At 35.5% G+C, this 24,697-nt stretch overlaps 1 protein-coding gene across 4 annotated transcripts in view; it reads left to right on the top strand.

The window, feature by feature from the left end:
• The first annotated feature begins 3,384 nt into the window (after positions 1-3,384).
• Positions 3,385-24,697, top strand: part of nuf (rab11 family-interacting protein nuf) — a 791,668-nt gene continuing 770,355 nt past the window's right edge. For all 4 annotated transcript variants that reach the window (XM_069832014.1, XM_069832012.1, XM_069832013.1 and 1 more), the window contains exon 1: positions 3,385-4,429. The gene's annotated coding sequence lies outside the window, so the exon portion shown is untranslated. The remainder of the gene's footprint in view (positions 4,430-24,697) is intronic.

The following is a 24,697-nucleotide window of genomic DNA, read 5'->3' as shown; positions in this document are numbered from 1 at the left end:
GAGACGATTCTGTCCGACGTCGGGGTGGGTATCCGATGTGGCTTAGTGGATAAAGCATCAGCACGTAGAGCTGAAAACCCGGGTTCAAATCCAGGTGCCGGAGAGAATTTTCTCCGTTCCATTACTCTTTCATCGTATGATGACGCAGAATATCTGCATGGAAATATCATATGTACTTCGGTACATTAAAATAATATATATATTGTATTGTTTTGCTGTATCTACCTCTCTGTCTGTATCAGAGACAAATTAATTAAGGTTCGACATCAAAACAAAGTTGGATAATAAGTTTATTTATTTATTTATTTATTTTTTTGCATTATAGTAAGAAATTTTGAAACATAATTTTATTATTTTCTTAACATAAAACATAGTCATAAATTTTACAATGCACACCTAGAGGATCGACCATCGATCGGTTAAGTGGTGCTGAGATAAAAAAAATCGTTTCATATTTTGCTAATTTATTTCAAAGATTGTAATACTAAGTCAAAATCATCAGGATTAAGACGAATCAGAGAACCTTATGCTCTGTAGCTATTCGTCTGCGGTGTTTGAGGTCTCTCCATCTTGTTAAGGGTAGATATATAATACTGTTTTCTTTTTCTCATAGTCGAGTTTTATAGACAATTCAGAATCGTGGCGCTAGGGATGCGGTCGAGAAATTAAACATAGATTTTTTCATGTGTTACTGCTTCATTTTTTTAATAACATAGGAGGGACCCGAAGGCTTGCAATGCAGCGTGAGGCTTATTGTGCTTACCACTACTATTCTGTGGATGATTGGGTAGTAGAATGGCCGCGCTCAAATCTGTCCCTTGGATTTATTTTATAATTAATAGACTGTCAGTTCGTATAAATTAATGTGATGTCCATTGCTGTGGAGTAACGGTTAGCACGTCTGACCGTGAAACGAGCTGGCCCGGGTTCAAATCCTGGTTGGGACAAGTTACCTGGTTGAGGTTTTTTCTGAGGATTTCCCTCAACCCATTAAGAGAAAATTCTGGGTAGCTTTCGGCGCTGGACCCTGGATTCATCTCACTGGCATTATCACTTTCATCTCACTCAGACGCTAGATAACCATAGCAGTTGATAAAGGGTCGTAAAATAATCAATTAAAATCAATCTGATTAATTTTAATCCCCTATCTGGTTATTTAACCTTTAAATTGACAAAGTATCCTATAGAATACAACAGATTAATAGGTTACATGCTATAATTTTAATAGAACAATAGAAAAAATTGGTAGGAAATAGTAATATACGTTACAAGAGCGGTATGTAGAAGTTTTCATGTTCGAGGAAAAGTTTGGAAAAGCGAAACGCAGTTGAGCTTTTTTAATTTCCGAGAATTGAAAGAAAACATACCGCTCGTGTATCGTACATTATTTTGTGCGAAGATCGTTTATTACATACCTGAAAGAGGAATTTCTAATTAGTTGCAATGAAATCTCCATCTTGGTTTCTGTTCAATGACGGCAAATTTGCAAAAAAAAAAAAAAATATGTATATATATATATATATATATATTTATATTCAACATTGTTGCTTTAAAATGTTTTCTGTGTTTACTATACTCCAGTAGGCCGTGATATACGTCTGTCTTTTTTTCCCCCAGTCTATGATGAGTCTGGAATCTTGTTGATTTTTTCACGGCTTCCTTAATGTCACTTGCATCACGAATGCAGTAACTTTAGTGGAGTTGTAGAGTTTACTTAATTTTTGCAAATATTAAAAAAAATAATTAACAGTGCAATTTAGGTGAAATTGCTGTGGTAAGTTTCCAATTTATAATTGAACGTCTCTAAAAATAACATGTTAAAAGCCTAAAGCAGTAAAATCAATATGTCACTTAGGCGGTAAGAAGAGGGAAATTGTTATGTGTGTGTTAGGTTGGGAATATTGAATGTGGAATTTTGGACTTTCCGCGGATTGGTTTTGTGCGGAAACCAAGCGAATACACACGATCTCGCACAAATTAATTTCTCAATACTATAATATTGTACAACATATACAATATGAACATTGCGATAGTTGTTTTCTTTACGGTCCGACAAGATTTAATAAACTAGTGCGAGAAATGAAGCTTTGTCAATTTAAGAGTTAATTCCCTAAATGGGTTTTGCCATAGTCGAGACCTAGCCAAGTCGCTTTTTCGCACCCTAAAATGGTAGAGCCACTCCAATTAATTAAATTCCTCAGGTCCGTTTTAAGATAAAACTTGAAATAAACAAGAATTATTGCTCGTTTAATAGCATTTGATTTACAACGGACAACACTAGACGAGTTAAGGCTCATTCACAATGAAAATTAAACATAACGTAAACATTAACATAAGCACATAAACATATGCCACAAACTTAAGTAGCCAAGGCCCATTCACAATGAAAATTAAACATAACGTAAACATTAACATAAGCACATAAACATATGCCACAAACTTAAGTAGCCAAGGCCCATTCACAATGAAAATTAAACATAACGTAAACATTAACATAAGCACATAAACATATGCCACAAACTTAAGTAGCCAAGGCCCATTCACAATGAAAATTAAACATAACGTAAACATAACACGTGTGTGGAAACAAACATACCGAATCAACAAAACTACAGAATCTATTACATAAAAATGGAGAATTGCACAATGACTGACGATGTAGCTATTCAATTTATGTTTCTAATAACTACAATGGCATCAGTATATGGCTTTCAATACTTGAAATCAAAGAAACAGAGATGTAAAATAATCAACTTTTCGTCATATGATGCCATATTGCGCGCCTAGCTACCATCACGGCCAATAGATCAAAATATTGCCTGTAGGCAAAGCCCATGAGATGTTAAACAAAAAGTGAAAACACGCTTTCCGCTTGTGTACTGTTTCCAAATCGCATAAACATAAGCATGAAAGTTTGGAGTTTGCAAACTTTCATGTTAACGTCTTATGATTAAGATTAAGTTTATGCTTATGTAATTCATTGTGAATGCTTTCATTAAATAACATGGACACAAGGTTTTATGCTTACGTTATGTTTATGTTTAATTTTCATTGTGAATGGGCATTTACGAACCCACGACAGTTCTACGTAACATTAAAGATAAACTCTTTGGTTGTTACGTAAAGCGTGTCTGGCTGTGAGTGTTTTCTACACACAAGAAACAATCAGTTTTGTCTTTACTGTGATGGGTCAGTTTTACACGATACATCGTACTACTACTTCCTCCTACATTTATATCACCGTCTCTTTCTCCCCTTTGCCTAGTCCCTCCCTCCAGTTACTCATTCCGTCACGCTACAAACCGCGCATACCCAGTAATTCCCCTCCCCACTAGTTTAGAAGAAGTTTATTATGATACTCAGTCCACCAGACTGTACCCCGCAATGTGTATACCACGGTTATGTTTCGAACTTAGACCTGATTCAGTTGTTCAAGTGACCGCTGCATAAACAGTCGACATGCGATGTGACAGCAGTCTTTTGTTACACAGCTCATTACTACAATTCGTGTTTTAGTGATTTTGTGGCGTAATGCAAATGGATTAAGTGGATTAACGATTTTGTTTCCAAGAACTGTGTGAAATACGGAATTTTATAGTTTTATCGAATTTTCACGAAGTATATTCGTGACTCATATAACTCCGTCCTAAGGAATAAAATAGTGACGCACAGGTGAAATACAGTGTTGTATTATTTTACCGTGCTTCAATAAAATAATGTGTCAACCGACATTCCTTTCACGTTATGTGACATAAATATAAGTGACATTTATTTAAGGATTTTAAACATCCTAATATTCCGCTACGAAGTTTTAATTCTTGAATTTAAATTTTGGTGTTGCTGTTTATATTATAATAGAAATTAGCATTTTAAATTTTTTATCATCTGCAAGAATAACTTTACACAGTAATCGTGAGAGAAAATTGGACATTGAAGTGTAACCTCACAAAATTTAGGGTTGAATATTATATATTGTTGTATATTCATACTGACAGAAGTATCGTTAATTAAAAACAGTTTGAGAATGGCTGTCTATTTTTGTTGATATTCGTGTGAAGACATTAAACTCGTGGAATATAATTCCTAATTCTGTATTAAGACAAATAGACTTATAAACGATGAATTTACAAATCTACATTATTAATTTTGTGCTTTTAACATTCTTATGCTAAAGGTACAAACAGGTGAGAATAGTGACTGAAATATTTAGTGTCTTGTTGCTAGGATACAGGACATGTATTCTGATTGTGGCAGTGATCGATATTTGTGACATGACATTAGTTTATTATTAATAATTCGTTAAGGTTCGTGACTTCTATGGAACAGAAACTGGGTTACGTGGTGCCTAATGTACCTGCAGAATGGATTAATCTGTTTACCATTACATCAAGGGAAGGCACGCAGCTTGGAGAGACAAGTTGTCCTGAAGGTAGGATTGACATTTTTGTGTATTTCCAAGAATGTGTAATTATTCATTAATACCGTTTGTGTACAGCAGTGAACAAGTGACATCTGCTGAGAGCATGAACAACTGTTTAGACGCAAGCCCCATTCGAAATTAGACAGTGAACATTTGAAGATGGTAACCACATGTCTAACCGTAGTATCACAGTCTACGATATACAGTCACGAAGCTTGGGATGATTTCTTGCAAATCTCGCGATAGTTGCTAGCCGCTTGGAGCGCTATGAGTACTTGGAACAATAGACTGTGCCACAGCCATCGTGATCTAATACAGGCCGTAAGACAGACCATGTAACTCTCTTAACCCTATCACAAAGGGCGGCGTTTCAACCATATAAATTAATTGGAATGCATAAAGAGTAACATATATTTCTCTAAAATGTAGTGTAATTCGATTAATAGAATTTAAAACAATGATTATGAGACACTTCAGACATAATTCACTTGCGAGTTAAGATGTAATATTATTTATGGTGTGAAAATTACGTTGTTCGTAAGTGTAATACCTGCTTTTATTTCGATTAAATATTGCGAAATTCTTGTACATTCATTTATGTATGATTCAATAATTTTCAATTGCACCGCACGGATATTTAGATATGTTGAAATTATAGGTTATGTTTACTGTACCAGATGCCCATTTCTGTCTGATTTTAGTGTCCTCCAATGCCTTGCCATTCATATGAAAATTATAGGTTATGTTTACTATATTTAACTTACATTCCTAAATTCGCAACTATACATTATAATTAAGAATAATGTCATGTATGATACCTCGGACATTCAATTTGTCTGTATTTTAATACTACAATTGAGTACTGAATTATTGTATTTATCTACTACTTAAGAGACGAAGTAACACAATTGTACGTACACTAATTTCATAGGAGTGGTATGGTAAATGTTTTGTCCAAAATTAAGGAAGGTAGATGTGATAAATTGAAATCACAATATAAATTCTTTTTTATTAAACCTCAAAATAGCTTCCATTCTAAACTTGAAATGTTGGCGCGAACAGATTATGCTAACATGTAAAATTCTCTTCACATTAAAATAACACAGTTTTGTAATTATTTCTGCAACATATTATGCAACAGGAAGTAAACAGAACTTATGGACACATTACACTAAATAAAGCTTAGCAATGATACGCAATAAAGTTATAATATAATATTTCACTGAGCTCCATGCACTGAAATAGAAAACCCGGTAATTTGATAGAAGACGGGCACTTGGTTGAATATAGTAAGTACTACCAACTTTTTTATTTCAGAGTTAAATATTAGTGATCTTTTAGTGACTTTTACATGTTAGTTCTAGGTTTTTTATACTAGGTGTCGCCGTGATTTTCTTTTAATTTGATTGGTTATAGTTGTCATTTGTTCTAGAATTTTCATTTATTTTGAATGGATAATGACGTATCAGTTGTTCTTGGTTGTTTGAAGTGAGTGGTGTTATGTTGTGTCTGATGGCTAAAGCTATTGAAAGTTTGTCATTTTATGATTTTTGTGATTTTCTTTCGATTTGATTAATTTATTCTAGAATTTTCATTAATTTTGAATGGATAATGACGTTGTCAGTTCTTGGTTGTTTGACGTGAGTGGTGTTACATTATAGATTTGTCTGCATTTGTCGAATGCACATCATCATGCTTACGAAAAGTCACTTTTCAGTGTCAATAATTTATTTTGTGTGCACAAGGTTGGAATTTTGAAGTAAGAGGGAAAGGAAGGAATCCCTGTTCTGAAATCATTTATTAAATTTTGTGACGATTTTGGTTTAGTTCTTTTGCTGGCGAATAAGGATTGTGTTGAATGTCGAGGAGAAAACTGGTTTTCTGTGGTTTAAAGGAATTATTTACTGAATTTTCTGTGCATGTTAAGGTGTAATAAGTGTTCGAAGAGAATTCCATTCAGTGTAAAGACGTGGCTTAATGCAAAGTTGACTGTACGACAAAGTGTTGGTTTAGTTCCATGTTGCTTACATGGTTTAAGGTTAGATTGCCTTAAAGCCTATGCCATTTATACTGGAAGTGAAGTGGTTGTCGATGAAGACGTCAATGAGAATTGAATTTTATTTGATAAGGTGATAAATTATTTTGTTTTGTTTTGTGTTTTAGTGACTTTTGGGGGTAAAGTGCGGACAAAAACTGCCAGAAAAGTACTACCAACTATGAAGTTCGAATGCCACGAAACGCCAAAAGAATCAAAAAAAAAAAAATTAAATATATTTTCATTTTTTTTTGGAGGGTTTGTTCTTCTTTAAAAATATGAATATATATTTGATTTTTCATCTTTGATTTTGCGATGTTTGGTGACATTTGGACTTCATAGTTGGCAGAACGTTTTTGGTAGTTTTCGTCAGCTATGTTGGATTTTGCCCGTCTTCTATCAAATTACCGAAAACCCGAACAAACATTACGGCCTGGTCTAGATCGAAAAGGCATTGACTGTGCCGTATTTCGCATTGTTGTGAAAAGTTGTGTAAACTGTGAAATGTTCGTTATCGGTTGTAATAAATGTAAATGCTAAAATACAATAATTTGAATAATAATATGGGACAAGGAGACGTTTGTGGTACTATAAATTGTAAGAAAAATAGGTCAGAGTTATCCTTCTTCCGAAAGATCCAGGAAGGTGAGTTTATAAAATATAATATATACTTTATGAAAATAATATATAAACCTTATGTATTTCGTATTTCAATAGTGGAAGGAAGGTGTTAATTTTTACAAAAGAACACGATATCGAAAGTACAATACATTTTATCGTCTGCAAGGGAAAGAGTCTGTGATGAGGCGATAGTAGCGATCCTGGTAGCTAGCAATTATCTATGGATGCGTATTTCAACTGTCTATGTTTGCATGTTTAGTAAGTATTGAGCTTCGCAACTGTTTATACTAAACTGTGGTAACCACATGTCTAACCGTAGTATCGTGAGGTCGTTGCGTTCTGCGCAACTTCACGTCCAGCCTAATTTAGAGACAGGTTAAGGGTTAGTGTTTCATTAGACCTTGCAGCCACAAGAACATTCCGACCTAGGAGTCGAGTGTGCCCGAAGCTCCGTTGCTACTTTTGTGGTTACCGCGTTTGTCATTTGTTCCCAGTCTGATTACGCAAGAGTTTGTGTGAATCCAGTATGCCTACACGTACGGCTCATGGCCAGCAAGTGTGAAGACCACACGATTTGCACTCCATTCTTTTGTGAGGCCTTAATTGGGGTGGATGAGTCATATGAATTTAGATCCCTAATAATAATAATAATACAGGGACATCATTTTATTTTTACTAACATTTTTAATATTAACTTGCCTACACCTCTGGATCAACGCCGTTTGCTACCCCTTCCACGACTGGAGTTCGATGATAATGGCGTAATATACAAACAAATCACTTTACTAATTATAGGAGGAAAGAAAAGTAGTTCATCCATTTACGTAAACTAGGAAATATTGCGCTTTTGAATTTGATCATTTTCATTAGGTTTTCGTTTAATCTTAATACAGTACAGTATTAACAATGAGTGTTTTTACTCACGAACTGAGCTGTCCAAGTGGACGTATTCATTATGCAGTGTATATTATACTGTCTACAGCACATTAGCGTACAATATAGAGAATGAAGTGAAATTGAAAAAAAATCGTAATATGAATATTTAAATACATTTTTGAAAATGGTTGCCGTTCATTTCGATACAGGCTTCAGTTCTAATGTGCATATTATCGCACTATAGATAATTATACCTAATCCCAATTACCAATTTCGTCCTTCGTACTAGTAACTCATGTTGAAATAATTCTGTACCTACTCTGTAAAAGAGTACCTTACGTACTGTAAATTCAATCTTCATTTCTGCCCGATCCGAAAAAATAAAATTACTCAGACATGCTATCTACTGTCCGTCCAAGTGGTTATGTCGTAGGGTCGTAGAAAGAGAGGAAATCACGTGACAGTTAATTACTTAACGAGGCCCTTTTATTTAAGTTATTTTAAACAGTTGTATAATATTACGTAGACGTCCAATTCCTAACAGAAATTAATGTTCTCAGAAAAGAGCTAAGACAGCCCAGCCACTAGCTGGTGAATAATAGCTGGTGGGGGAAACCGGGATACGACGTAGGCAAATGGACGACAGTATCTGTGCGAAAATGTTTCAATATTGAAAGCTCTTTCGTCACTGGAAAACGCGAACATATTTTTGGAACGTACTGTTTACTATGAACGTAAGGCTACTATGACTGTATATGCGGTCTTGGATCTGTGTGGAGGACGGTTGAACTTCATTAGTAGGAGGGGTGGGAGGGAAGTACATTAAAAACTCAGGTACAGTAAAAATTGAAGTAAAAATAAAATGATGTCCCTGTAATACTAATAATAATAATAATAATAATAATAATAATAATAATAATAATAATAATAATAGTAGTCCACACCTGTAGAGTAATGGTTAGCGCGTCTAGCCGCGAAACCAGGTGGTCCGGGTTCGATTTCCTGGTCGGGGCAAGTTACATGCTTGAGGTTTTTTCCGGGATTTTCCCTCAACCCAGTATGAACAAATGCTGGATAGCTTTCGATGCTGGATCCCGGACTCATTTCACCGGCATTATCATCTTCACCTCATTGAGACGCTAAATAACCTAAGATGTTGATAAAGCGTCGTAAAATAACCTACTAAAATAAAAAAATTAACATAATAATAATAATAATAATAATAATAATCCACACCTGTGGAGTAACGGTCAGCGCGTATGGCCGCGAAACCAGGTGACCCGGGTTCAGTTCCCAGTGGGGACAAGTTAGCCTACCTGGTTGAGGTTTTTTCCGGGGTTTTTCCTCAACCCAATATGAGCTGGATAGCTTTCGGTGCTGGACCCCGGACTCATTTCACCGGCATTATCATCTTAATCTCATTCAGACGCTAAATAACCTAAGATGTTGATAAAGCGTCGTAAAATAACCTAATAATAATAATAATAATAATAATAATAATAATAACAGTCGGCCTGGGTGACGCAGTCGGTATAGTGCTGGCCTTCTGTACCCGATGTTGCGGGTTCGATCCCGGCCCAGTAGAGTGTGCTCATGTCAGTAGATTTACTGGCATGTAAAAGAACTTCTGCGGGACAAAATTCCGGCACACCGGCGACACTGACATATCGTCGGTAGTTGCGAGAGTTGTTAAATAAAACATAATTAAAAAATATCATCGTTTTTATCATCTCTGAAATAATAGGGGTTTTGATTGATCGGTTCTCTGGGCATTCACACGGTAACATGACACTTTGGTCATAAGCTCAAAATGTTACAAGGCCGTTGTTTAAGAAAATGAAGGACAAATACAATACAAGGAAAACATCTCCAGCCCATAAGAAAGAGGTGACTTTCAAATTCCTACGAGGGAATTGGACACTATTAATCTTTTGGAATTTTAACCAAACCTATCATCACTTGCTATAGCGGAGGACAGCAATAATAATGATAATAATAATAATAATAATAATAATAATAATGGCAATGATAATGATAATAATATTAATAATAATGATAATATTAATATTACTAATAATGATGATAATATAATAACGATAATAATAATACTAATAATAATATTAATATTAATAATAATGATAATGATAATATTAATATTACTAATAATGATGATAATATAATAATAATGATAATAATAATACTAATAATAAAATTAATATTAATAATAATGATAATAATAATATTATTAATAATAATGAAAATATTGATATTAATATTGATATTAATATTAATAATAATAACGATAATGATAATTAGACTTCCTGGAATTGCCACAATAATCGTAAAGTTTACTGCGCACGCGGTATAGACTGTATGAGAAGGGGACGTGCAACGGATGGAGTATACCTCTGATGTAAACACTGAGCAGTATATTGCGGTTACAATAAAACCTGTATCCTGCATTCAAGAAATATAATGAATGATCATTGAAGTAGGAAATGTCTAAACATGTAAATACACAATTATTTTATATTGAGATATATTAACTCTTAAAATTTGTTATAATATAGGTAGTCCTATTCACATCATCCTTGAATATGTGCATTGCAGTAAAGAGTTACGTACATTTTGAGCGACTGCAAAGTAATCTCCTCCGATGATCACTCAAACAGTTTTTATATTGGGAAAATGTACGTTCAACATCACACGATGTAATAGGTGCATATTTGAAGAACGGAAAGTCACTACTTTTTAGTACACCAACTTCAAACGTCATGTCGTGACCTGATAGTAAATAATTTATAATACGAAGTTGTGAATAGGCAGAATTTTTAACAATAATATTTCGCAACTTACGTTTCACTTTTTCTGAAATTAATGAATTGTTATTTTGGATAACGGTTTGTGATACTTTATACAGTATATTAGGGCTTCTGAGAGTTGTAGTTTAGACGATTCTAACAGGGTGATGCTTTTGGACACGATTTTAAAATTAGATTCAATGAACAGAATATCTTCCAATAGCTGTTCAGAAGGCAATGATTTTACAGCTGCAACAGCGGAACTGTCTGTGCTATCCAATGCATCAATTACCTCCATTATTTTGCTGCAATGTCCTGCATAATAGTTAACAGCATCCAGCCACGTTTCCCAATGGGTTAAGACTGGTTGCGGGGGTAAGGGTATTCCGGGGGCAATTATTTGGAACAGCAACACTCTCATTGTAGTATGTTTGATTGAATTCTTGTCTGCACTGAGCAAATGTTAAGCTTTGACTATTCCAACCACAGTAATGCAAAAACAAGTGCTTACATAGGTATACATTAGCTGTAGCTGCTCTATCTATTTGGACCGGTCACAACTCTTAACATGAACTGCTTATACTACGAGACCGGGCGGTCGCTCACCTCCTCTATACTACCGTACATCGGCAACCTGATAGCATGCTGCGTGTGGCAATTCAACGAAGTCTAATGATAATATTAACAATAATAATCATAATTTGCTGTGGCTTAGTGGTTAATATACGCATTTCTCATCCAAGCTGTCTGTGGTTTGATTCCCGGAGTGGGCAATGGAGATTTAGCTTCAGTTTCCGGGCCTGACAATGAGTGATTGTTCCTTTTGTGCTGTATTGTTCTGTATCCACGGTGACCATGCGTTATGTTGACCATATGGTCAGGGAGGCCTGCATTGTAAATATGTTGAGTGTTGGTTCAATGTTATGTCGTCCCCTGTACCAAATTGACTTGTGAAGATATATCAGAGCAGGATATAAACAAGATAAAGAAAGAAAAACGATAAATGAGATTGAAATCTTTTGACGTTTTGTCTTCCCTCTTCTAGAGATTTCTTTCGAACCAGCGGTATGATGATGCTAGGACATTCTGAGCAAAGAAAGAAAAACGATAAATAAGACCAATCATTTACTGTATATTGGTGGTGGTGGTGAAGACAAAACGTCAAAAGATTTCAATCTCATTACATATTTCCTGTTTGGGAAGGGAAATTCAATAAATTTTCAACTTCCTGTCGGGTATCAAAGTCGGATTCGCTGGGACTGTGATTGAACTGTAGGCCTACATATGATTTCGGTAGTGCGTATAGAGCAGACGTAGCGAGAACGTGACTCGCGAGACATTGTGGCTCGCAGTGATAGCTGTGCATTTTGCTTTCTTCGCCAACCCCCACCCTCTCACTCACTGGAGTCGAACTCCGTTCCATTTGTATTTGTCTCTGACCTGCGAGTGGCATATGTCTCTCTCGAAACCATGTACGAAAGTTCAAAGTAGGATGGGAGGACGCATTTTTTTTGCTGTCAATATGATGAGAATATTAAATGTATGATTTGTTCACAAGTGTTACGAGGAAAACGGTTGTATAACATAAAACTGCATTATACTACATGTTACTGATGAAACATTAAAAGGTTAAGTGTTATTGTTGTTATCATAATCATAATCATAATCATCATCATCATCATCATCATCATCATCATCATCTCTGTACGTCGACCCTTTTTCAGCAGATGTACGAATAATGCGGTTAGCTCTCCAATTTGAACTCACTGATTTACTATGTGATGTCAAATGAAAGCTAGATGTAAGGACTTGATAAATGTTGAACTTTCAAATCCTTGCCAAAAAATAAATATCCGAAGCTTCGTTGTTTCGCTTGCTCTGTTGAAGCCATGTTTGCTACAACTTAAGTTTGTGAAAAATTATTTTCAACAATTAAAATAGTAAAAACCAAATTTAGATCACGACTGACAGACAAATACCTTCGTGATCAACTACGACTGGCAGTAAGTGACATAATTCCTGATTTTGAAACTTTGTCGCAGAGACATTCTGAAGACAGTTAATTTTAGGTTGTGATATTGTTCATTTATTATTCATTTCTTTCTTCGTTACACGTACTAAACATTAGTTTGTAGCCTTGTACTGTATAAAATTATATTTAAGTGCTTGACGTAAGGAAAATGAAAATCCGTTAATAGTCAGACAGTTGCTTCACTTCCCCTTCGGGTGTCCGCCTCCATCCATAGGTGCTATGCACGTTGCAGTTTACACAGTGGCTCGGCGCACGATTACATTTTCGCCACCGCTGGTATAGAGTGTTCAGAAAGTATAACTTACACTTGAAAGATTTGATATTCTTACTAAAAATCCAACTGATCAACAATTTATTTCTGGCAAAGATGTGAATTTTATCTTCCTTTCGTATAAAATGAATGCATATCCTTTATTTTGTTTTTTTCCTACCTTGTCTTAACCTTTATCTTTGCACTTTACTGAACATAATTATATAGCTTGTCTGGGAAGAGATGTTACTTGGATCATTTGTTATGTTGCAATTCAATGAAAATTTGTCAGACATGTAATACAGCTGACATTTCGGTGAATTGAAAAATAAGAAAAAATATATCTAGAGAGAGATATGTGCTTAATTCACTTTTTTTAAATTACATCCTAATTTATCTTACATTTCAAAATCTGAATCTTATTATTTACAGTCTTGTTTCTTACAAACCTAGACTTTTCATCCAAAAACTGCGATAGAGTTGCATTAACTGTAGTTCTATCACATGTGGCAACACTGCGTTGTTCGACAGGTGTTTTCCAAATGTCACGTGTCACCATATGTGACTATGTTGTAACAGCGTGGGAACTTTCGCTTAGTTCATTGAATACAGTGCCACTATAATTATGTCGTTATCATTATCGATATAATCGAGGGATTTTATCCTTTGTTGGGACATAACCGAAACCCATATCTTTTTCGATCTATACTGGACAGACCCTGGATTAAACTTCCATGGCTAGATAACCATCGCAGTTTTGATAAAGCGTCGTAAAATAAACCAATTTGAAAAACGATACAGAGCAATAGCAACTGTTTTGTCTTGTTTTTTTTTTTGTTGTTAAATCTGTTTGTTGACTGCCTCCGTGGTCTGTTAGTCAGCATGCTGGCTTCCAGATCAGGAGGTCCCGGGTTCGATTCCCGGGCTCTGCTCTCGGTGAATTTTTCTTGAAGAAGAGGAATTCCCTGGGTGTCTAGAGTCTGGAAATTTGTATGAATGTGAGTGTGATTGTGAGTGTGCCGGGTTAATATTAATTAACCAATCATCACAAATATAAAAATACATCAAGACTGTCGCTGGGCAGTAACCTGAACACACGTCTCAGCGTCACATTGTTGACAAGTAACTCCAATTGTTAGCACAACCATAAAGCATCTAATAGATGCTATAGAGTTACCAACAACGAAAAAAAAAAAATCTGTTTGTACACGCTTTACCATCTGTGGACATATATTATTGCATATGTAGGGTCTTTGGGTATATCAGTAGGCCTCTTTTACTTTTGTTCAGTCCCTGTTTCTATTGTCGTGGTTTGTAAATAGATTGTGTTCATGTAACTGATTTTTTTATCAATGTTTATGATATTGGTGATTGAGATGGTGGTGAATAATAATATGTAAATTTTCAATCCGGTATTTGCCTGTGTGACTGAGGAAAATCATGAAAGACCCCAATCAGATTTGTCGATCACGGGGTTTGAACCCGGGACCTCCCGAATGCCAGTCTCAAACCTTACTGTCTGAACCAACTCGCTTGGGTTTTATCTTGTATAAAGATATAAAATATTGATACGAAGAAACATCAAAGTACGTTATTGAGCATAGGGTAAGAGTGTTTGAGAATAAGGTGCTTAGGAAAATATTTTGGGCTAAGAGGGATGAAGTTACAGGAGAATGGAGAAAGTTACACAACACAGAACTGCACGCACTGTATTCTTCACGTGACATGATTAGAAACATTAAATCCAGACGTTTGAGATGGGCAGGACATGTAGCACATATGGGCGAATTCAAAAATGCATATAGAGTGTTAGTTGGGAGGCCGGAGGGAAGAAGATCTTTAGGGAGGCCGAGACGTAGATGGGAAGATAATATTAAAATGGATTTGAGGGAGGTGGGATATGATGATAGAGAATGGATTAATCTTGCTCAGGATAGGGACCAATGGCGGGCTTATTTGAGGGCGACAATGAACCTCCGGGTTCCTTAAAAGCCAGTAAATAAGTAATTAATACGTCATCATTAAGTATTGGTGGAATTACATATATTATATAGAAACATTGTGAATGGCTAGGTTGTTTCTTTCTGGAAATGCTGTGATGCACATAACCTCCTAAATTATAAAAACGAATGAGGATGGATTCGCTAATATTATAAGCTTAGACTATGATCATTGTTGTAGTAGAAGCATAATGTGGGCCATGAATAAACAAATGAAGATTTTTAACTAACGAATGCACTACGGGTCGCATTGACGCAACTCATTTTTGTTATAATTTTTATGCTCGACCATGACGAAATGTAGTAATTATACACCTGGTAGCAGACCTTTAATGCATGTCATTAAAGTACACCTACTCATTAAAGGTCATGTCTTTCAGCCAATGACGACTCAGGTTACAACTGTTCAGCCAATGACAGGTCAGCTTTCTACCGCTATAAAACCGCAAGTATCGATTATTCTCGGATATGCAATCGAAAGAGAATTAGCGAAAAGTCACGGAGGCTGGAAATCCAATACTGTCGCAGGTTATGTTCTGTTACTATAATAATTAGCGTTAATTGTAAATAATATTCAAATAAATTCAATTTGTCATCTCGTTTTTCAATGTCGAATTCAATAATCAAGGTTATAATATTATAAAATTATCAAGTTTAACGGGATTACATCAAGGTCAATGACATTATTGTTCCTCGGAAAAAATCAATACTTTCGCCTCTGCGCACATCTCACAATTCACGACCTAGAACAAGGTCACTTCCGATCTTGTCAGATACAAATAAAATGTATACATCTGAATACCGGTAATTTCAAGTTAGAAATATGGTCGAGCATAAAAAGTTGTATGAAACTCGCCTATAATGGTAATTAAGAAGCTCATATGAAAATTATGAAACTCGCTTGCGCTCGTTTCATAAATGTCCATACTCGCTTCTTAATTACCTTCATTATAGGCTCGTTGTATAATATACTATTCTCGAATGTTAGTTCCACGTTAAAAAGCTTAAAAATAACTTAAAGCACGCATTTGAATAGTTTTCTTGTTAGACCGTTTCAGAAAACGTGCTTCATATGTCTCTGCATAGTCCTTTACCATTCATCATTTGGTAGACCTGTAGGCCAAATATGAACATTTTGTCTTTGACCTTTTTGTGGATGTGTATTGACAATTGTTTGGGGGAGGGGAATTCCTCACAGGTGTCCAACGTTAGCACAACGGGTTCATATCAGACACTGAACTAGTTCGTTGAATTGTAACATCCATGTTGCTAATCTGTCTCTATTGTAGTGTAAGGTATGTCATACAGTTTACTATAATGGCTGTAATTTTAAGTCGTTTATTTACGTTATTTACCAATGTACACATTTTCAAAATGGCTCCCTCGTTTGCTATTGCGTACACCACGGTCAGGAATACTTGTGTGTAAAATCATATTAAAAGAATTGAAATATTCAGTTAAGTAGGTAAATTTACTCTATGCTTTTACATGTTATATTATTTGTCAAAGTGCCTTCGTATATATTCAATTTCTATTTCTTAACTTGTAACACCAATTTTGTAAGAATGTTGTTTTTACTCATTAACATAGACGCTCAGGAAAAGCTTATATTTTGACAGTTATTCTAATAAACTCAGGTTTTCTTGCAATATAATATCATATTGTAAATTTTATTAGTTACAACAATGTAATTAATTCGTCACAACAATAATTCCTTTCTACAATTCACCTTAAACGCTCTCGTCAACAATTGGATCTTCACTCAACACAGTATTCGTTATAGCACTCCACCGACGACAATGACAATTTACTTGGACTATTACGCACAACAATGAACTGTTAATCTTAACTAATATTTACAAAGCACTATTTACAAATCAGAACTACCAGTTCTCAGTTCACAGTTCTTCTATCTCAGTCACTCGAGTTCACAGTATCTCGAACCACAGACCTTCAGAGACAGTTCACTGTACTCGAACTCGGGTCCCTCCAACTGCGGTCCACTGCACTCGAACTCAGGTCCCTCCAACTGCGGTCCACTGCACTCGAACTCAGGCCTTCGGATGCTGACGCAGATGCGGACGCACACTCGAGTCGAACTCCGGCTGGCTTGCTTGCTCTGGCTTTCTCACTGACTGAATAACTGAAAACTCTAAAAACTGCCGTCGTTCCTTCGCGACCCTAATTTATAACCACAGCGACGTAACCTCGAAGGTTCCACGCGTCTCTAGAGATGGCATTCCAGAGAAATCCAGAGCCCTCTCCTTTCTACCAGCACCAGATGCGCGCGCAGACTCGTCGCGTTGACGTAATACACCCTCTCTCTTCTCTCCACCGCGCGACGTCACTCAATGTTCCGTGGAGCCTGTGCGATCTGCTTTCTTGCGGGACGCTGGTCGTGAGTTCGAATCTCACGTCGCTGTCACAATATGATATAGTACATTATTTAAAATTCTGTATCTTCTATTGTTCCAAAAAGTTCATTTCATAATTAAATACAAACTTAGTAAGAAAATAAAATAATTACACAAGAAAAATTACTCAGTTTGACCTTCTTATGGATTCCATAAATTGTAAATTCATATCAGTTATCCATATCGGTTCTCTTTCCGACCTCAATGAAGGATTTAATAGCTTGCTAGTTTCAGGTAACATCCGGTAAGCACTGGAAATCACACGGCTGTATGGAACACTTCGATTGGGAAAACGTCGTCTGTATTATTCAACAACAGCCAATGCATTGCCATCACAGAATCCATAAACAAAAAACATATCTGCATACACGAATTAAATGTCAAGTGAACGTGTATTCAATTGTATGTGTTGCGCTGGCGTTGCGGTGCTCAGATCCTGCGGTATGCAAAAGATCTGGCATAACACATCAGGTTCTATCAGGTTAAATCAATGTAGGTTAACCCAAACTACATTATCCTAAAGTATTTTACATTCCTCCTGAGATGCCCTGTTTACTAAGCGAGTGATGTGATGGAATGTTATAGTGCTTGACGCATGAAGAAGAGCCAGTCATTCATATGCTATTATTTTCGTGAGTGTTTGATTTAATATAGGGGTATGTTGGGTTATACCACTCTAGAGTGGCTCAAGGAATACGTCCCTGCAATGTAGCACATTTAATTACAAACATTTTTTATTTATTTATTTATTTTATTGGGTTATTTTACGACGCCGTATCAACATCTAGGTTATTTAGCGTCTGAATGAAATGAAGGTGATAATGCCGGTGAAATGAGTCCGGGGTCCAGCACCGAAAGTTACCCAGCATTTTCTCGTATTGGGTTGAGAGAAAACCCCGGGAAAAAACCTCAACCAGGTAACTTGCACCGACCGGGATTCAAACCCGAGCCACCTGGTTTCGCGGCCAGACGCGCTGACCGTTACTACACAGGTGTGGACAGTTACGAACATTCTGTTTATTAGTAAGATTGGAGACTGCAGAAAAATGAACATTTAATTACAAAAATGGTAATAACGAAGAAATGTACAACTATAATTAATGAAAAATATTAAGGGACATTTCTTCCGGCTTCAACCAGAGAATATTGTGTGCGTCACGTTCCCCCATCCCGCCTTCAGGGACGTCCTTGCTTGCTATAGGCCTACTAATACAGAAAGATTGCGTGCTAAGGTTAGGGATGGGTCTAAATGTCGATAATTTATGTTTGTCAGTAGATTATTGACCACAAATCAATTAAATATTTATAGACCAGTTCCCACGGCAATTCTAGGGGAGAAAGAGTCTTACCTTGACCTATAAAGAGTTTCTGTATTACGGATTGGACTTTTAAATAAAAATTACTTATTGAATATATCTGACCTCAGCTGGCAAGAACGACTAAGACCAATTTTTCATGTTGCATGAAAGTTATTGTCATGGTTACGAATTCTGCCTAGATAAGTGAAAACTTAAGACACGGTCAAGACCAACAGATGGATGATTTCCTCACGGAATATATATATATATATATATATATATATATATATAACAATATTCGGTAAGGGTTTTCGCTCTTGTACTTAAAAACGCCAATCTCCAGATTGGGCTTTAGTTCTAAATTAACGGCAAATGTATGCTTTACATTAAAAAAGGATAATAGTTCAGCAATGCAATTTAACAGTTAAATAGAGAAATAATATTGCAAATTGCATTTAAAAATCACATAATTGTAGTCTGAAAACTCTATTATTATTATTATTATTATTATTATTATTATTATTATTATTACTATTATTATTATTATTATTATTATTATTATTATTATTATTATTATTATTATTATTTGGGCTATGAAAAGGGAGCAGTTAAAGCTAGTGATGGTACCGAGTATAGCTTTAACTGCTCCCTTTTCATAGCCCTACTTATTATGATCACTATATTTTAAAACACAAGATTTAAAAGAAAGTATATTTAAGTGAAAACTTTATTTCACTTCAAGAACATACGTCCAATTGACCTGGTTGTTCTTGATAACCAAAAGTCTAAGGGATTTAGATTTGAGGAACGAGCAGGCCAAAGTTTGGGGCCTCCCCAATCAATCCAGCGATCCTGAAATGTCAGCGTTAGGTGTTCAAGCTCATTGCGGAAAAAATGTGCTGGTGTGCCATCATGCATGAACCACATCTGTAGTCTTTGCTGACATGGCAGATACTCCAGCAAGGTAGGCAATACGTTAATAAGAAAGTCCTGATAACGATCCCCAGTTAATCTCTGCGGTAGCACGTACGGCCCTTAATCTATCGCTAAGAACGCCTGCCCATACGTTGATTGAGGATCGGTGCTGATGCCTTGTTTCTTCAATTGCATGAGGATTTTCATCAGCCCACACATGCTGATTACGAAAATTCACAACACCATCTCTGCTGAACCCCGCTAATATCCGCCATCAGACTTTTGTTTTCAGTATTCCTTGCATCGTATCATTATTCCATGCCAGGGGTGTCAACTACGATATGATTATCTGGTAACCTGCTGTATTGTAGGGCAGAAAAGTGCATTGCCATAAATGGACGTCACATTGAGCACCTCCTATGAACAAGTGTTCAGATCTCAGAAAGTATGTGTTGTAGGACCCATGTTTATTAGATATTTTTTTCTTGTTTTGATGCATAATATCACCTCCTAAAATATTGGGTACTTTTTTCTTAACACTCTGTATTTAAGTGGTAACTTGATTTCACTTCAAGAACGTATATACTCTGTTATTATGGCCTCCATATTTTAAAACATAAGATTTAAAAAAGTATATTTAAGTAGTAACTTTATTTCACTTAAAGAACATATAGGCTAGTTTATTTCCTATTATGTCTTATATTGGATCTTAGAAATAGTTTATTTTCCATCAGCTGGCTTTTATTGGATCATAGAAATAAACTTCTCTGTCAATAATGTATAATTTATTTTCTATTATTGGAACTTAGAAATAAACTGTCCTGTGAAGAATGTGTAGTTTATTTCTACTTAAAAGGTAACTTTATTTCGTATTGCCTGTATTTTATTGGATCATGGAAATAGTTTATTTCCTATCAGCTGACTTTTATTGTCTTTTATTAGACTTTGGAAATAAACTGTTCTGTCAAGAATGTATTGTTCATTTCCTGTCAATTTTATTTTATTCGATCTTGGAAATAAACTTTCCTGGAAACACGTGTAATTTATTTCTTACAAGCTGTCTTTTGTTGGATCTTTAAAATAAATCCTGTCAAGAACGTACAGTTTATTTTCTGTTAGCTAGGTACTTATCTTTTATTGTAGGTTGGAAATGAACTGTTCTGTAAGAAACGTGTAGGTTTTTGTTTTTGGTTAATTCATACATTTTATTTCTACCAAGCTATAATTGATAATACAAAACAGACAATATAAATCGTTAAAAATCAAAAGTAAACAAAAGACGAACTGTGTAAAACTGTAATATACCACTTGGCTTTACACAGTGTTGCCACATGCTATTTCCTGTCAGCTGTCTTTTGCTGGAGCTTCCAGATAAACTTCATGTTTATGGAAATGTGCTAATATTAGCATTCATATTTTTCTGATTAAATAAAGCATGCTGGTTATTCTGTAGTTTTCGCTTTTATAATTCATTCGACTCAGAATATTCGGCATTAAAGGGGTAAACTAACGGTCAATAATCTATAGAGAGGCAAATGTAAAACATTTCCGAAAACAATCCAAACACAACAATTCTGAATTAAAACGATCTATAGTCGAAATTCATCATACTTCGGAATTATTATATAGCTTTCGCATGTTAAATATTACACTACCTGGTTGACTAGTTTCAGCCTGTTATGGGCCATCTTCAGAACTGGTTGGTGCTGGTCTTGGCGCCTTTTGTTTGCGTTTCCTGTGGAGGTGTGTTTGTATAGTGTAATGTGGAGTCAAATACTGAAATTGAGTTGTGTGTTGAGAATTTCATTTGAATGTGTTTTTGTGTGTGTATATATTTCGTATTGTTCTAGTGTGTTTAGTGTCTGGCTTTTTGGTTGAATATGTAGAATTTCCAAATCTGTGTTGATGTCTCTGTGGGTGTGGTTAGCATTTGTAATGTGTTCTGCATATGTGGAGGTGTTTTGTAATTTTGTTATGGCTGTGATGTGTTCTTTGTAACATGTTTGAAATAATCTGTCTGTCCTATGTAGAAGTTGTTGCAGGAGTTACATTTGAGTTTGTATACGCCTGTGTGGTTGTATTGTGTTTGTGTTGTTTGCGTGTTGGGATACTTCTGTACAGTGTTATTTGTTCTATATGATGAATATATTATTATTATTATTATTATTATTATTATTATTATTATTGATTACAGTTCAGTCTTAATATAAATCCGCATAAAAGGACTTTTCTCGATCTTGCATTAGGCGAATACATGAAGGCAGTGCAAATATTGCATTGTCATACATTTTTCGGGTCAAATTTCTTAACCATTTAAAGGACAAAACTAAAATTCTTTCAATCATTTATTATCATAATACACTGCTCTCTCAAATTGACTGAACATTTTGGAAATTAAATCAATGGCTTTCCCAAAACATGCCAAGAAATGTTTCGTGTAAAACAATTTCTATCTCTAAAAGGAAACAAAAACGAGCAAAATCGTATTAAACTTTTTTCTTTGAAATATCTCAAAGAATAACACCAGAAATTAATGACCTTAATTACGGTTTGCCTGTATATAAAATCTGATCTGTCTTGTCATGTGGCCGGCATGGCATAAGGTAGTCCATTAAGTCAACACAAGATGAAACAACTCGCATAGTTCCATCAAGAAATAAATAAATCAGCTAGGAATCGAGTCTTGGGTACCTAAGTCGTATATTATTCATTCTGAAATACAAGTTAAATGAACCTGTCCGTGTACACCACAAAAACTAGCAGGAGTCAAGCATAAGGAATATTTTCTAACTTCGGCGCTACCATAGGGAAAGCCCGGTACAAAAATTCGAAGTTGCCAGCACGTAAAACATATAGTTGAAGAACCTCATTAGTCCAGGAGCCGTATTTTGTACATCCCTTTTTCTGACAAGGGTATAGAAGTGATTTTCTTTTTGAATGCTTCATGAAAGCCATTAGCGCTCCTGTAGAGTGCGCCGGAAAATACACTTTAGGGAGAGATTGTTTTAATAGTGGCTTCCTGTATCGGCGGCATATCGCTTCTATGGAAACATGAAAACCTGTCACCGAATTTCCGTTGCGCCCAATATAGACAGTCCTCACACACTTTAACATACCACTATAACCAGCATCACTACCATTGCTTATCGTTGTAATAATGTGGTACCTCAAATTAAGTAATTTCTGATTACAATGACAGCGGGTACGAAAATCAATATATATATTTTTTTTCTAAAAGAATTGAGTATACTACCAGAGTCAGAAAGTACCGGAACTTCGTGTGGCAACGCCATGCTCTATAGGCAACTTCTCTTCCTTGTCCGTGTGGTATGTGACCTGCTCTCCAGGCTAGTGCTGAGCATTCCTTTAATCCAGCCCTGGCGAAAAGGCCATGGTGCGCCGAGCCACTGTATAAGCTGCAACGTGCATAGCACCTGTGGAGGGAGGCGGACAACCGAAGGGGAAGTTAATGTTTAGGACGTGTAACGAAGAAAGAAATGAACAAGAAAACATAGGACACATTATCACAACCTAAAATTAACTGTCTTCGGAATGTCTCTGCGACAGAGTTTCAAAATCAGGAATTATGTCACTTACTGCCGGTCGTAGTTGATCACGAAGGTATTTGTCTGTCAGTCGTGATCTAAATTTGATTTTTACTATTTTCATTGTTGAAAATAATTTTTCACAAACGTAAGTTACAGCGAACATGGCTTCAACAGAGCAAGCGAAAGAACGAAGCTTCAAATATTTATTTTTTTCCAAAGATTTGAAAAGTTCAATATCTGTCAAGTCCTTACATCTAGCTTTCATTTAACGTCACATTGTAAATCTGTGAGTTTAAATTGAAGATCTAACCGCATTATTCGTACATCTGCTGAAAAAGGGTCGACGTACAGAGATGATAATAATGATGATGATGATGATAATAATAATAATAATAATAATAATAATAATAATAATAATAATAATAATAATAACACTTAACCTTTTAATGTTTCATCAGTAACATGTAGTAACTTATAATGCCGTTTTATGTTATACAACCGTTTTCCTAGTAATATTTCTGAACAAATCATACATTTAATATTTTCATCATATTGTAAGCAAAAGAATGCATCCTCCCATCCTACTTGAAACTTCCGTTTTTTATAGAGGTACATGGTTTCGAGAGAGACATTGCGACGATACGCCACTCGCAGGTCAGAGACAAATACAAATAGAACGGAGTTTGACTCCAGTGAGTGAGAGGGTGGGGGTTGTAGGTAGGAAGCGAGAGAAAAGCACTGCGAGCCACAATGTGCTCGTGAGTCGCATTTTCGCCGCGGTTGCTTTAATCGGATCAGGTAGTGACTCGAGTCCGCTGACGTCCGGGTATCTTTTAAAATAAGTTCTAATTTGTTGTTGTTTATTTTCTCTTTTATGTTAATCTCTCTCTCTCTTTCTTCGGCTCTTTTTTTTTTTTGTTTTGCTTGAAGTGATACTCGTACGTTAGCTGACAGATTTTTTTCCAGTTTTAAAATTCATAGTATATGTGGAAAGCCGTATTAGTTTTATGTCATTGATCAAATTAATAACATTCAATCTAACTGCAAAACTAACGCATAAGTAAAGCTTTTCAGTAGCTAATGTAAACATTTACACTGTAGTTCTCCTAAAAACTCTTGTTTAATCGCAGCCAGTGTTTCTCAATTATTATTCTAATCGGTTTAGTTTAACGTAAAATATATTGAGGGAGCTTCAGAATGGAACAAAAGAAACGTGGGCTATCAATGGGTTAAAGTTTACTGTCCAACATAATTTATTCAGATTCTTCACCGGACAGGATTGTGATTATTGTGTTAAAGGGTGTCAGTATTTGAACTGCCTCTTCTAAAACGCGCAACTCTTTCTCTATAATAAAAATATAAGCGGATATCAACTCAAGAAGAATTGTAATTATATTATTACCACGTGTTTCTTTAGTTTCATTCAGAAACGCAATATTTTAATCCAAACAGTAAAATATAACTCAAGTTGTCTAAACAGCAAAATA

The sequence above is a fragment of the Periplaneta americana genome, chromosome 7 (assembly GCF_040183065.1).
Source record: "Periplaneta americana isolate PAMFEO1 chromosome 7, P.americana_PAMFEO1_priV1, whole genome shotgun sequence".
Classification (NCBI taxonomy): domain Eukaryota; kingdom Metazoa; phylum Arthropoda; class Insecta; order Blattodea; family Blattidae; genus Periplaneta; species Periplaneta americana.
This window is presented reverse-complemented; position numbering and strand designations above follow the sequence as displayed.